The sequence below is a fragment of the Lipotes vexillifer genome, unplaced genomic scaffold (genome assembly GCF_000442215.2).
Source record: "Lipotes vexillifer unplaced genomic scaffold, Lipotes_vexillifer_v1.1 scaffold759, whole genome shotgun sequence".
NCBI classification, from domain to species: domain Eukaryota; kingdom Metazoa; phylum Chordata; class Mammalia; order Artiodactyla; family Lipotidae; genus Lipotes; species Lipotes vexillifer.
In genome coordinates this window covers 1,478,826-1,489,954 of record NW_006790410.1, presented here as the reverse complement: position 1 = coordinate 1,489,954, position 11,129 = coordinate 1,478,826, and the positions used below count along the sequence as shown (strand labels likewise).

General features: G+C 49.6%; 1 non-coding gene across 1 annotated transcript; it reads left to right on the top strand.

The window, feature by feature from the left end:
* The first annotated feature begins 7,731 nt into the window (after positions 1-7,731).
* TRNAE-CUC (transfer RNA glutamic acid (anticodon CUC)) lies at positions 7,732-7,804 on the top strand. The gene has a single exon. It is a non-coding gene; the product is annotated as a tRNA-Glu (tRNA).
* Positions 7,805-11,129: the final 3,325 nt, after the last annotated feature.

Genomic DNA, 11,129 nt, shown 5'->3' with positions numbered 1-11,129 from the left:
CAAGGTGGGACTTCCCTGGTGGTGCAGTGGTTAAGAATCCACCTGGCAATGCAGGGGACACGGGTTCGAGTCCTGGTCCGGGAAGATCCCACATGCCGCAGAGCAACTAAGCCCCTGCGCCACAACTACTGAGCCTGCACTCTAGAGCCCACGAGTCACAACTACTGAGCCCACATGCCACAACTGCTGATGCCTGCGCACCTAGAGCCCGTGCTCCGCAGCAAGAGAAGCCACCGCAAAGAGGAGCCGGCGCACCGCAATGAAGAGCAGCCCCCGTTCGCTGCAACTAGAGAGAGCCCGTGTACAGCAGTGAAGACCCAATGCATCCAAAAACTAAAAAATAATTTATAAATAAATAAATAAATGCCTCAAGGTTATGAATCAAAACGCTAAGGGCAAACAATCACACACAGCCCCCTGGGCCTCAAGCTGCAGCCATCTGTCAGCTCCTTGCTTTGCTTCCGCCTTCCTCCTGTACATCTCCCCCCAACCTCTGCCCAGCGCTTCCAGCCATTTCCCAAATCAAATTGATTTTTGCTCAGATAAACCCTTAAAAATTTTAACATGCCTCAGTTTATCTTTTAACAAGACTATACACAAAGTTAATAGTAAAGCCATATGTTTATGTCTGGATTTAAACATTTGAAGCATTTTAAGTCACTTAGTGAGTCATGTTCTTTTACATAAAACATAGAACATAAACTTGTTTCAGCAGGATCTCATTCACGGTACATGATGTGTCATTCCATTGAACTGATTTCACAGTACATACAAATATCAAATCATTATGTTGTACACGTGAAACTAATATAATGTTAATGTCAATTATATCTCAATTAAAAAAAAATGCTTCAGCGGGTTCAGTGCCTTCCCCTGGGTCTCACAGCTCATCACCAAGGGAGCAGGATTTGCACATAGGACCACGGATGCCACAGGAAACATGCAGAAAACCTCTCCCTGGTGTGCTGTGCTCTCTCCCGCCTCTCAACTACTCTCTCCCCTGCAACATGTCTGGGGTGGCCCACACAGGAGGGCCTGAGGCCACCGCTCATAGCTCCATTCTTGGGGGGTCCATCCGTTACTCCTGGCCTGGAGCCGGGCCTCCCAAAAGTCCTCCTTGTAGGCTTTGTCCTGTCCACACATGTAGAACTTCTTGGAGACCGCTTTCCCCAGCACCCCGAGACCTACTTTCCATGTGGACTGAGAAATTTGCTGCAGTGTATATAGGAGCAGAGTGGGCAAGGCAAGCCTAAGATCTCAGCCCACACTTAAATCCAGTCTCTGTGAATTAGAAACTGTGAGAAATTAGATTTGTGGGAAAACCATGAAAACCAGAAAGAAGCTCAGAGATTCAGAGTAGGTAGAGGTTCGGCAGCTTTTTACCACCTTCTCTGGTCTTTGTGCCTTTAAAGGAACTAGCAAGCTCAGAAAGGCATTCTCTCCCCTCCAGCCAGGAAGGCAGGTAGGAGCTATCCCACGCCCAGAGAGCAGGTACAGGTGCCAGCTACCAATCACAGGAGCCCAGGCTGTGTTGAGAAGTTGTGACGCCCCCTTCCCCTGCATGGCTGTCGTTCCCAAAGTGTATGGCAACTCCATCCAACCTAACCTACCCCTGCGCCCTTCCTCTGACTTGACTCTGTTGATCCTTCTCTTTTCTCCTCCCAACTCCAATTTTCATCCTTAAAGAACTAACTGTATAACTTCAACTCTGCCAGAGATGTGAACATTTGACTGGGTCCAGGGGAAGGAGCTCTGGGTCCCCTGTCAGCCCAAACCATGGCAGCCACCCTCTTTCTTATTCCAGGGAGGGATGTCTGGGCTGGAGACAGAGAGCTTTGTCACCTGTCGCCTCCGTTCTGGGTATCTGAATGGTGACGGGGGTCTGTGTACACAGCACATTTAGAGGCAAAAGAAACATCCGGCCTCATGCCTTCCACTGGACTTGGCTCCCTGCCACGTGTCCCTGCGGGCCCAGGACACAGGCTGACGGACGGGCAGGATGCAGAGAAAGTCGCCAGCCACAGACCCTGCCAGCCAGCCTTGCTGGGTGGGAAGCTCTCCCACGCCTGCATGGTCAGAATGCAGAGCTGGGTGGTGGCATATGTGGAGACAAGGCCAGCCCATCCACCAGCAAATCATTTGTGTCTTGTGAGCTTCTAGGTTATTTCTAGTGCATCCTGTTCATGTTTTGTTGTTCTCAGTATAGGGCATCTTTCTCTGTCTTTTTCAATATAGCATAGCATTAATTAATCATCCCATTTCTGATATAAATAACTGATTATATTCGGTGCATCTTAAACACAGTCCTAAGTGCTTAACAGTAGCCCTCCCACTCAACACCACTAACAGCACAATCTGCAGATGAGGAAAGCAAGGCCCACCGAGGCTGCCGCGGCCCCAGACTTCACTATAGGGTCGCACAGACCACATTCAGTATAGCTTGAGTGCTTTCCTGTTAAGATACTTCTGTGCAATGCTATCTCCAGTATGAGCTACATCAATTAGAATGACAATTTGCTGCTATTAACAGAGGCCAGAAAAAATTTAGACAAGATAAGAGTTTATTTTCTTCTTTTTCATAGAACCAGTCTGGGGGCTGGGTGTTCAGAGAAGCTATGTGATTCAGGGCCTGGGGTCCTTTGCTCTTTCTCTGCTTTCTGTCCTGTGGCTGACTCCCCGCTTACCAGAACCTCATGGATCAAGATGGCTGCTGGAGGCCCAGCTCTCAAATCCATATTCCAGCCCAAAAGCAGGAGGGAGAGAAAATAGGCCAAAAGGACCCAGGCCCCACTCTGTCCACCTCTTAAGGAGCTATTCCAGAAACCTCTCCCAGCAAATTCCCCTAGTATCTCATGGTCAGAGCTGTGTGGCACAGCCATACCTGGCTGGCTGTTAGGGCAGCTGCTCTCCTTGGTCCCCTCCTCCACTCAACATGGTAATTCTGCACCTATGAAAAAAGGGACAGTAGATATAAGGAAGGCAACCAGTGTCATGGTTACCCGTGTCATTTATATTTGGTGGCTTCCTTCTGCTGTGTTTTTGCTTGTTTTATTTGTTTTTATTTGCTTTTTGTTTGCTTTATCAGCACAGAGTGCCTTTGTAGGTAAGAGCACATATTCCCATGTGGGAATATGGATGTGGACATCTTTGGGGACCATTATTCTGTTGACTGCAGAAATGTTGAGGACATTTCCCCCAATTTCTCCTGAGCCCCCAAATCACTGCACCAGGATAGCCATTTAAAATAACATCCCCAGCAGGACCTATCAGACTCAGGGCTGACTTCCGGGGGTGGGAGTACTGACTGTGAGTGCTGGGAGACAGGACGTGGGCAGGAGTGGGGAGCAAACTGGGTGCCAAGGAGGCGTGTCCATCCCCAGAGAGAGGGCGGAGGCAGGCTGGACTTCCCCACAGCGGGATCTCAATCTCCACCCCCAACCTCTCCGCTTTGCCTGTGGTGAGGGTTCTCCTCTGGCTCAGGCATCATCTGACAGCAGGACAGACGGGGCTTGGGTCGCTGTGGGCAGAGAGTGGTCCTGGGGACTGGGGAGCCCGTCAGCCCTCCCTTCTCTGGGGAAATACAAAACTTCCAGAGCCTTTTCAGCTTTCCTTCATTCCACTGCCCACAGTTCCCGTCTCCTTCTGGTCTCCAGGCCCCAGGAAAATGCTGAGGCTACAGATGTGAACACCGTCCATTGCCGGCCTCGTCAGGGCCCACGTGAGGGGTCTTTTTGTGCAGATCCAGGACCCTGGGCTTGGGATGCGTTCCTGTGATGAACTTCAGAGCTTTCAAATCACTTCACAGTAAGTCTGGCCCCATCACGTCCTCAGTATCTATGGAGACGGTCTGTCTCCCACCCAGGCCTTACCCCCCTCTGTCCTCCTGGTCCCAAAGACCCCCAGCCTCCATTGCTCCCCCGAGATCCACAGGGCCTGAATGAACCCCCCCAGGTGACATGTACACAAATTCAAGTTCAAGAATCACTGGTTTGACTTTAGAAAAACCAATTCATCTCTCTGAGTCGTCCTGTCCTCATCTGCTCAGTGAGAAGTGGACAGAGGGACCCCAAAGTTTCCTTCCATCTGCGATGTCGTATGGCTCTTCCAAGTGGCTCTACGTTTTACAAGTTTTGAGCAAAAGACTTCACCACACAAGCAGTACACCCGAGACTGGGTGGCATTCACACCGAGGGCTGAACTCGAGTATCTATCGACCAGATTTCTGCCTTATACGACGTACCGTCCTGACTGAGCCGGTGTTGATCACAGCGACGGTACCACCTTCCACGCTGGACCCCGCCACCCCACCCTCACATCCTGACACCCTCCTCCGGGCTCTCCTGCCACCGCCTCGCTCTGTGCCCCACAAGCAGCTCCACGGTTCCTTTTATTGATCGATTGGAGTATAGTTGATCTACCATATTGCATTAGTTTCGGGTATACGTAGCATAGTGATTCAGGGGTTCTTCTGCAGATTATATTCCATTACAGGTTATTCTAAGATATTGGGTATGATTCCCTGTGCTATACAGCAGATCCTTGTTGGCTACCTATTTTGTATATAGTAGTGTGTGTATTTAATCCCATAGCCCGAACTTGCCCCTCCCCCGTCCGTCTCCCCTTGGTAAGCACAAGTTCGTCCGAGCCCCGTTCAAATCCAACATCAGATGGAGCGGTGGTCCCGGCTCCCACCCGAGCCCCCCTTCACCTGCCTTGGCCTGCCCCACTCCGGCCCCCTGCTGGCCTTCTGTCTCCCCAGGCCCTCGGGCCTCTGCCTACAGTGCCCTATCGCTGAGACCCCGGCCACAGGACCGGCCTCGCCCTGGGCCTGCCTCCTTCAAGTCTCTGAAATGCCGCCACCTTAGAGGCCTCTGTCACCTTCTTAGGGAACCTGTCACTTCTCTTCCCTCCACACCCATGGCTGGGTCTCCTTCTCAGTTTTCATTTCTCCGCGGTAATCTCCACTTCCTAAAGGCCATCCATGCCGTCTTCCTGTGATTATTATTACTGGCTCCCTCCCGCCCCCAGACATGGAACCCCTCAAGGACAGGGATTCCTGCCTGTTTGGGCTCAGGAAAGTTTCCAGACTCCCAGGTGCCTGGCACACACATGCCGGGGGGAACGAGTGACTTGGTCATGAAAGTCCCACAGGACACAGGCCCTGCCAGATGCCTATTTCACAAGGATGCTTGGGGCCAAAGAGTGACACTCTCCCTAACGTCCTGACACAGGTGACAGAAAGGAAGGGGGGTCATCCAGTTTGTAGCTGCTTTCTCCATGACGAAAGCCCCAAGACTCAGAAAACCTTTCAACTTCAGAGGGGCCCATGCACGGCTGGCTCTGGGGCCTCCCAACGCTACACTGTGTGCAGGAGAAACAGCAGCTTCTCAAGGACCCTCAGCCATTCCTGAGGAGAGTGCTGGCCCTCACCAGGGCCGCCAGGACTGCCCTGGGGCAGCTGATGGTTGGGATCCACAGCCAGGTGCTAAGGTTTGAAGATTCTCCCTGCCCCGAGTGGGGTTCCCCTTTCACAGGCTCCACATTTATTGCTCTTCCTTCTGTCTCCCTGCGGTCATATTTATGGCTCCAGATGCAACAGCCAGCCTGGTCAATGCCAGCAGCCTTCCATCATTTGGAAGACTTTTGCTGGTGATGCACAGCGGGGGCTGAGGTCGGAAGGGGGGCGCCTGGTTGGCACAGTGGCCAGAGTGGCAGTGCTATTCTCCTCCCCAAAAGACGGCTCTGCAGACGTACCCCTGGGGTAAGAGCAGTGGCCCGTGGCCGTGGCCTCTGCCACAAAAAACAGACCCAAAGCTGGCGAGGCTGTCCCACATTGCAGGCTCCTTCACCTTTAAAACGTAGGGCCACTTAGACGAGCCACAGCGAGCGAGGGCTCACAGGTTCTGTGGCTCTCAGGAGAGCATTTCAATCCGGTGAATTTAGCCTGGACATAATGGCCGGGCCCCCTGGCTGGGTGTAATGAAACATCGCAGGGACGGGGAGGGTTGGTGTGAGGGCTGGTGTCACCACGAGGGGGAGGCTGTGGGTTTCTGCTCAGCCTGTGTTTTCCATGCACCTACTTGGACTGTGGCTGCATGCGTGTCCCTGGCTGGGGATGTCCCCAGGAATAAGTTATAGGCCCATAAAGGAGAGGGACCAGGTGGCGTCACGAGACTTGGGCCCTGAGGGGTAAGCTTTCCATTTGTGCCTGGTGCTCTGGGGGAGCAGGAGGGGAGCTTTGAAGCTCTGCAGCCCCTCCCAGCCCTGCGCTCCCTGGAGATGACTGCTTTTGACCTTGTAGCCAAAGCAATGCTCAGTGGGTCCCCTCCTGGGGTTTGGTGCTGACTCACTGGGCCCCAGGCTGGTTCTCTCCAGTTGTTTCAGTTCTTATTGACACTCGTTCCTGTCTGAGATTCCAGCTCCAGCACCTGCTTGCTGTGTGACCGTGTGCAAGTTACTCAACTTCTCTGGGCTTCTCTTTTCGTATCTGTGCAATGCAGACAGGAACCCACCTTGGTTTCTCTGAGGACTGAGTAAAGCACAGACACTTTATTGGTTGTTGCCGTGACCTCCCTCCTCTTGGTCCTTTCTCTGTTCCTGCAGCAGGCTGGCTCCTTATTTTCTCCTAAAGACCATCTGACTTTCTTCTTTGTCAGGAAAGAACTGGGCAGCTTAGTGCAATAAGACATTCACTATAGGAAATTGGATATCTGATGGTTCTTGGTAATATCAACCAGGAAGGTTTTGTTTTCAGTGTTATTGAATCTGATTTATTTAGTATACTTCTAAATCTCATCTGTGGCTTGACAGGGAACAAAGTAGTTGGACACCAAAGGCCAGGGGCCACTCCCAGTTGGTCCATCCATCAACCACATGTCCCTGGACTCAGTGCCTTGCATCAAGTCTGGGCCCCATGATCACAAGATGTGCTATGTGGAGGCAGTATGAACGTGACTGAGCAGATGCTTTATTTAAAATATTTTTGCTCATGGTTTAGTCAAGGATTTCTCTTGGTTTTTCGTAGGAATGTTGCATCCTGAAGAGCTGAAAACCAGAGAGGAGAGAATAACATGTGGCCGCCGTCAGAGAAATTCATAAAAACAAGGGAGGCTTGTTTAGGGAAATTTTGGTGGCAAAGAACAGGTACGCACTTACGGGGGTGAAGTAAAAGGGGACAGTAAAAGGAACAATCTAGAACCTGGTTGTGAGAATTACAGGTCTCAGGTGACCAAGCTGGGAGCTGCAAGGCCAGGCACAGGCTGGATGCTCTGAAGCACCCCACACCCCCCCGCCCCCCGCCGCGGGGACTCTCGCAGACACCTCCTTTCCTGCGGCCTCCAGGGCAGATCCGAAGCAGAGAGCATGGAGGGGAATCCGGAAGCTGAGGCAGAGAAGGACCAGACACGCCCCGGGGCTGGGGCTGGCCATAAATGCATCCTAACTCTGGAGAGGCAGGGCGGGGTTTGACAACAGAACTGGGGGAACCAAAGGCCCTGAGTGAATATGGGGGTAAGTGGGAGGCAGTCCACCAACTTCCTCGCTATTCCAACTTCCTGGCTGGAGAGAATAGCCCAGCTGTGTCTGGGGTTCTGTGAATTTACGCCCTCACCCCAAGGGGCACCCCCTTGCTCTGCCTCAACCCCAAACCACAAATCACCTCCAGGTTCAGGTGAATCTTTCCTCCTCCTCCCTGGACCCTCCAGAATCAAGCAGACATGCATTCCTGGGAATTCCCTGGTGGTCCAGTGGATAGGACTCTGCACTCTCACTGCCGAGGGCCCGGGTTCGATCCCTGGTCAGGGAACTAAAATCCCACAAGCCGTGTGGTGCAGTCAAAAAAAAAAGCAGAAAGGCGTTCCTGGACCTGGACCGGGCACGCCCTCCACCTGGACTGGGCCTCGGCCTGGCCACTCCTCACAGGTGCTACCCTGATACACGTCCCCTTTCTCAGTTCTTTGCTCTGTTCCTCTCCAAATGCCAGGCCAGGCACCGAGAGACCAGATGAATATTCCTCGATGGGGGATCCGCTGGCTGTAGGGTGTAAACATATCCAACTTCCTGGATGTTGCCAGATGCCTGCAGTTGGTACCCTAAGGGACATTCTACCAGCCGTGCTTGGGACGTATAGAAGTTTCTGGGCAGCTGTGAGCATGGATGCTGCCCAAATCAGCTAATACAACAGCACTCGTGTGCTCCACGGGCTTCCTTACAGTCTTAAAAGGTAGACTCAGGCGGAAGGGAAGTCGTCCTCTGCACAGCAGTGACAACGTAAGGAACTCATTAGCCGGAGGTCATGGGGGTTGACCATATAAATAGGCCCAAGAAACATTAAGATACAGTCATGAATGATAGACGAGCTATGGGTCATTAGGAAGATCCAAGCCCATCTTTAATCCTTCCTTGTTTTCCTCCCCGAATACATTTTCATTAAAAAACAAACGTAGATATGCCAACAGGTTAGAACTAAAAAATTAAATATGTCCCATTTTCAAAATATGACCATTATTGCTGTTTCGTTCAATTTTCTTCCAGTCTCTATCTCTGTAAAGGCTCGTTTGCATAACTGAAGCTGTACTATATAAACAACTTTATAACTTGCCTTATAATCCAACATTATATCATAAATACCTCTACAAGGTGTTTAAAACTCTTTGCAACCACTTTTTAGATGTATGCAAAATAGTTCAGGGATATTTAGGTTATTTCCAAACATACTGTGATGAATAACTCTGTACATAGAATTTTGGGGGGGGGTGTATTTAGAGTTGTTTCTTTTGGTCACATTGTTTATACATTAAGTGTTTTTCTTTTGGTCAGATTTACTCACATGGATTACTGGTTAAATGATATAAACATCAGAAAAGGTATGGATATCTTTTATGGTTCTTAATACATATTACCAAATTGCTTTCGAAAATAGTTGTACCAAATTATACGTCTACCAGCATCATATGAATTTCCTGGACTTTACCAGAATTACTTATTTTATTTTATTTTGATGTTTTTGTTAACTCGATAGGCAATGAAAGGTATCTCGTTATTTTAATTTTCATTTCTTTAATCACCAGTAAGGTTGAACATCCTCCCACGTGTATGTTCCCTCACTCCTTTTTCTCTGCTGTGAATTATCTATCTCTCACTTGCCCATTGGGAGTTGATTTTCAAAATTTGTATGAGTTCTTCGTGTAACAAAAACATCAAGCCTCAGTAGCATTTCCGCAGCCTAAATGTTGACGTTATTGCTCCACAATAGCCCATATGCCCCTAAAAGTGTGGTGAATGCCACTGCCTGCACCACTGGGCAACCAAGGAGAAAGCGTCTCAGATTCCCCCTTTATGAGTGGGGTCATGTTTATTTTACTTTTCACTACGATTTATTATAATAAGTGAGTCTGTGTTTTTACTAACAGCCCATTTCCTCCTTCTTCCCCGAAGGAAAACACAGATAACTGGCATATCTGGTGCTGGAAAGAAGTGTGCATCAGAGCGAATGTGCCCCGAAGACCCTCCGCAGCCTCATTAATCAAACCCAAACGAAGTGTGCCAGCCCCCAGCTTGGCCTTTCCTGACAGACAGAATCAGGTTACAGGGACTGCAAGGGCAGCCTCCCAACAGGGCAGTCCAAGTAGAGGGGAGGCCTGTCCACATCTTGCCAGAGGAGCTGGTAAGGGTGACGAGAGGTGTGTGGATACGGAATGCTCAACGGCCTCCACTTTGCCACCGAGAAGTCACACTTTGGAAAGCACTGTCACACACAACTACCTTGTAAGTTAGGAATCCTTTGATCCATTCTGTTGGCAGGGAAGCTGGGTGTCAGAAGCTGGAGTGCTTTGCCCACCATCTCAGAACCAGAGATATGCCTGCAGGGGACCTGACCAGTGGTGTGTGTGTGTGTGTGTGTGTGTGTGTCTGTGTGTGTGTGTGTGTGTGTGTGTGTGTGTGTGTGTGTGTGTGTGTGTGTGTGTGTGTGTGTTTAGCATCTTTATTGGAGTATAATTGCTAGCTCTGATGTTTCCAGTTACTGTGATGTTCCAGTCACTCAGGTCTTCCTGCACGAGAGAGAACTCTGTATCCAGGGCCTGAGAAGACCCCACAGTTCTGGACCCATCAACATGTAAACTTGTATCTTGTGGTTTAACATCAAAGGAAGACACCAGTGCCACAGCAGTCAAGCCCTCTAGTGTCTTGGGTGAAATTTCTCATTTCTAGTCCAACAGAGTCACCTGTCTTGGCTAGAACGAGGCAAAGTAACTAAGAAATACTGGAAGTCGGTCTGATTGCAAATAAACTTCATCCATTCATCCGTGCAGCAAATGATTATTTTTAAATGATGCATCTTAGGACTTCCCTAGCGGTCCCATGGTTAATACTCCACGCTTCCAATGCAGGGGGCACAGGTTCAATCCCTGGTCCGGGAAGTTCTTTAGGCCATGCGGTGCGACCAAAAAAAATTTTTTTTAATCTTAAACCAAGCATTTTAAATTAATCTACAGTAATATTGCCTTTTGTGGTGTATAGTTGTATGAATTTTTACGCGTGTATAGATTTGTGTGTGCACCAGGACCATCAGGATATAAAACCATTCCATCACCCCCCCAAGCTCCATCATGGTGTTCCTTTACAGTCACGCCCCACCACCCCCAGCCCCTGGCAACCACCGATCGGTTCTGTCATTATAATTTTGTCTTTTCCAGAATGTCATATAAATGGGCATTGTCAATACCATTGTCAATGTCATACCATTCAGATTGGCTTCCTCCACTTTGCAAAATGTCTTTGAGATTCATCTGTCTGCTCGTATCAATAGTCCATTTCTTATTATTGCTGATAGCACTCCGTTGGAGAGATGCTCCTTCCATTCAACCATTCAAGGACTTGCTTCCAGTTTTTGGTGATTATGAATAAAGCTGTTACAAACATTTGTACAAGCTTTTGTATAAACATAAGTTTCCATTTCTTTAGGGTAAATACCCAACAGTGGGATTGCTAGCTCATATGGTGTGTGCTTAACTTTATAACACAAAGTGCCAAACTGTTTTCCAGAGTGTTTTATCCACCATTTTGCATTCCCACTAGCAATATAGAACCAGCTGTGGTTCTGCAGCCTCATCAACACTTGGTACTGTCAA